We start from the raw sequence: 5,000 nt of genomic DNA, 5'->3' as shown, positions 1-5,000 counted from the left end.
GTCCTGCTCCAGTTAATAGTATGGCCTTTGTTCTAATATGTAGGAAAATCCTCGAGTTCTCTGAAGTATATTGCACTGATCCTTTGTGTTCTGCTAATCTTTGCGAGATGGATCTACAGGTTCCACCAACGTAAATCTATTTACAATTGCTATACGATATCTTGTAAACTTATTGCTGAAGTCTATTTGTCTATTGTGAGTGGGACCTCTATAGTATATTGTATTTGGTTTATTTATAGCCTCCTCGATAATGTATGGTGGGTAAAGGAGCTGCATTAGGTGTTGGCGGATCGTGTTGAATTCTTTATCTACGTACCCATTTGAACATATTCTAAGCCCCCTGAGGAATAGGTTGGACCCAACCATGATCTTCACGGATACATCAAGGTAACTTAGGAAATGAATATATGAAACGGCGAAAGTTGGTTTCTTGTATACTGTGAACGCATATCTGTTCTTTTCTATTATTATTAGTACGTCTAGGAACGGCAATTTCCCGTCCTTTTCCCATTCTGCTTTAAATTTTATAGTTGGAACTAGCGAATTTAGTTGATTGAAAAATTCACTGAAATCTCCCCAGCTATCATCCCAGTAAGTAAAAATATCATCTAAGATCTGAGCCAGACATTATTGCGGGGTTTGATAGCGGAAAAAATTTGTTTCGAAATGTATAGGTTTGCTAGAAGGGGGGATAGGTGACAGCCCATACTACAACCAAATTTTTGCTTATAAAAATTACCATTGAAAGAGAACACGTTGTTAGTTACACAGAGGTTGATTATTTTTTATTGTTTTGTCAATACCAAGAGAAAATGTTCTTCATATGGTTGTAACTTCTTCTTTAGAAAGGACAACACGTCGGCGATCGGGACGTTAGTGAATAATGGTTCGACATCAAGGCTGAGCAATTTGATGTTATTTGCTAGGATATTTGAACTGTAAATTTTTTTTTTATAAAATCCACTGCATGTTTAACGTGGGAGGATGAGAGTGTTCCTAGAAAGGGTGATAACAGGTCTGGAAGCCATTTGGATATTTTATACATGAAAGAGCCCCTGCTAGATATTATGGGTTGTATAGGAATTCCATCTTTATGAGTTTTTTGGGGGGCCATAAAAATAGGGGAGAGAGAGGTTGATTGTCTTGAATGACTAGTAATTCTATGTTCTTATTAACCCTTATGGTTCTAACTGATTTGTTAAATTGGGCAGCAATGTTTGTAGTGGGATCTTTCGTTAATTCATCATAGGTCTCTTTGTCATTTAAAAGTTCATGAACTTTACTGATGTAAGTCTCCTTATCTAAGAGAACCATTTTCCCGTCTTTGTCTGATTTTGGGATTAAGATATCCTCCCTTTTTCTTAATGTAACTAACGCATTTTGGAATCTTTTCGGGAGCGATTTTTCCTCCAAGACATTTCACAAAATACCTTTGAGACATGCGTCTTTTTTGTCATAGTTGTTTTTTGCAAAATGTTTATCAAAAGAAACTAAGAAATTGAGGTTACTCTCGGGACCTGGTTTTAGAGCAAATGAAATGCCAAGATTTAGGACCGTCTGTTCTTCTGTGGTGAGGGGATGGTTAGAGAGGTTCAGCACATTATTGGGCAGAAATCTTCGACCTCAACCAATTTCGATACTTAGGAAAGTAGGACTTCGAAGATATTAATATCAAATGAAAGTTATATTGGGAAGTAAAAAAAAAAAAAAAAAAAAAAAAAACCATGTTTAGCTACAATTCCTTATACAAAAGACAACGATGATAATCTTTGTTCCATCGAAAATTACCAGTTAAATCACACTCGCGTCACTGATGATATTACCTGGTTAGAGTTACAATGCACCTGTAACTGAAACTCTTCTTTGACCTGTACAGTGTAGGAATATTGATAATTTCCGAACAATTCTATTATTATTCTAGATGGAACAACCTCTGCTATTAATCAAAATAAGGAAATTATGAAATTCGCTATTTGGTATAATGTTTGGTGTTAGATTTTCTAAATTCAGTGATCTGATAATAAAATTTAATAATTAGTAAATAGTTCAGCCAAATATGAAAGAACCATCACTTTTTTTATAACGATAATTGGTGAAACCTAGTTTTTATTTATTACAATGGATTTTTTTCATTTAAAAGGTTATTTCTGGTTAAAATTCACTTGCAAAATGCACCAGCAACATGAAGGCTATGTGTCATTACACCTACTACAATGAATGGAAAGTGTTTCTTATGGTTGATTTCATATCCACAAAACAACATGAATTGCTCTTTATTAACTCTCCTCAACAAAGCAAAAACAAGGTCACAGGTTGTATCATATAACTTTTATCAACACCAGAGGAATCAAAGCGATTAACATAAATTGCCTGAATAAGGTATACAAGTATTACAAGCCCTACGGTAAGGAAAGTGGCCTAAGAGGAGTTTGGGCGGAATCTTCCATCAAGCTTCTTCCTCCCATCCAGTGTTTCTAATTTAGAAACAACATCTTCAAGGTATTCCAGGTTATAAGAATAAAAAAAATCAATAATTGTTCTGTTGAGATTAAGGTAAAAATCAATGACGAAGATGCTCCGTAACTCAGACGCATTCTTGAACAATCTCATCAATGACTTCTCTCTGGCCAAATTATTAACCCCAAAAGGCGAAAATAAAAGTTTAAATTATATAGTAATCATGAAAATTATTAACTATCATCATTTCGAACAGTCAGAAGTATCCTGAATCAACTGAAATAGACCTTTATGAGTCTACGAAAAACTATCATTAAAATTTGTTAAGCGAAAAACTATCATTAAAATATACGAAAAGCTATCATTAAAATTTATTAAGCGTATCATAGTCAATAATAATAATAATAACTTGATTAAAAGTAATGGCTACTTCAGCAGCGTTACACTTGTAGAGATTCTTCTCTATTTTGCGAATAGCGGCTTTTTCCGTGCTACTTAAACAGGCTAGTAGAGGTGTATATATTTGAATTTTACAAATAAACTATGATACCATAGTCATCAAAGTCATTAACGATTTTCTCTCTCCCTCTCTCTCTCTTTCTTAAAGCGAGCTTACGTCTGGAGCTGCCAGACATCCTTGGGCTGGGAAGCTGAGGGTGGACTGATCTTGGTGCGGAGTCCGTCCTCCTTATATCTGTGGTTGACAGCAGGGGATCTCCTATTGGCTGGTGGCGGTGAGTCTTCGTTTTCATTGGTTGCCTGAGCCAGGTCTCAAGCCACTTTCTTCGAGCCGATGGTTGCGTTGCAGCATATCCTGCAGCCGCCTGGACCTCCTAAGCGGCGCTGTAACGTTGATGGGCGTTGTGCTACGCTGTGGGACGTAACGGCAAATTTGATTTCCATCGGCTGTAGGAGTACCTCGTTCGGGGGCATTGTCTTCCGTGGAGTTGTCGTGATCGGTGGTAAATAATTAGACGTGACGTCCCACAGCGTAGAGCAACGCCCATCAACGTTACAGCGCCGCTCAGGAGGTCCAGGCGGCTGCAGGATATGCTGCAACGCAACCATCGGCTCGAAGAAAGTGGCCAGAGAGGGTCTGCTTCCTAAGTATAATAATAATAATAATAATAATAATAATAATAATAATAATAATAATAATAATAATTAAAAAATTCTGATAGCTTCAGAACCTAATGTTTAGTCAGTTTATAATGCCTTTTTCACTCATAATATTCACAATAATAATGAAATAATCTTACATAATCAGAAATTCCGAGACTGAAAATAATTCGTTAGATGAATATTTCTGTAGCCGCTTGCAAATATTCCCTCATTCCTAATTTTCTGCGTTTTCTCTATTTCAATGGCTGGTGGATAATAAAGTGACGTAAGTCGTGGCATTTTTTTCCTTATCATTGTCGTATTTTGTGCCCAGTTTAGAAAGTCCAAGTTCAAAAGTTCTGAAATTGCTCAAGCTCAATTGGACAGCTGGAACTCTGAATAGACTCCGTTGGAGTCAACTCATGGAATTTTACCAAGAATGTTTTCAAATATATTATTTTTTTAAGAAACCATAAAGATAAAAAAAGCGAAGAGCTGCTGAAAGTTTTCAATTTTTTCTTACCGTTGTAATGACGATGGAAAAGATTTCGAAAACCAATATCTGGAAGGGTTTAAGGTGAAATTTATTGACGAAGAAGGAAAGTTTTGACAAGCTGGATAAACAACAAGTAAAGCTTACCCGAAAGTAATTCTGCGCAATCGAGTTTTCTTTACAGTGTTGTGCTGTATGAAACTCTCAGCCGAGGTCCATGAAGCTTTCAGCCACGGCATGGCCTGGTGGTGGCATGCAATATTGACACATATAGCGTTGCCAGACGCACGATCATGGCTAACTTTAACCGTAAATAAGATAAAAGTTACTGAGGCTAATGGGATGCAATTTGGTATGTTTGATGATTGGAAGGTGGATGATCAACTGCACACTTTGCAGTCCTCAGACTCGGTAGCTTTTTAGAGCTGAGGGCGGACGGACATACAAATAAGCAACTCAATAGTTTTATTTAACAGCAAACTAACACGACAGTCTAAGTACGAAAATAGATTAAAGCATCCACTTGATAAAGACGAAGAGGAATTCGAGTTATTACAATATAAACGGACATCATTAAAAACGAGAAAAATTCTCAGTCTTCTGATATCCACGTAAATAAAAAATAACGGCAACCAAAAAATATTAATTGGATTCAAGAGAAACAGGATAAAATCAAAACAGAAATTTGTCACTGATGTGTGACATGAAATATGTTTCCATTGAATCTGTGCTGCAGCCGCAATAATACTGGCTTTTGCAAGAGGATGGTTCGAATGAAGGTGCAGAAATGTTGGATATTGTTAAAAACAATTACTAGCTATCAATGCATTATGTCTGTATATCCATATCGATCACGAGTTGAGGATCACTTCCTTACTGGACAAGTATTCACTATAATTTCTTTGATGCGGAAATTAGATAAGCGCAATATAGTAATAACAATAAAAGC

Source organism: Macrobrachium nipponense, chromosome 5 (genome assembly GCF_015104395.2).
Source record: "Macrobrachium nipponense isolate FS-2020 chromosome 5, ASM1510439v2, whole genome shotgun sequence".
Classification (NCBI taxonomy): Eukaryota; Metazoa; Arthropoda; class Malacostraca; order Decapoda; family Palaemonidae; genus Macrobrachium; species Macrobrachium nipponense.
Note: the sequence above shows the minus strand (reverse complement) of the source record.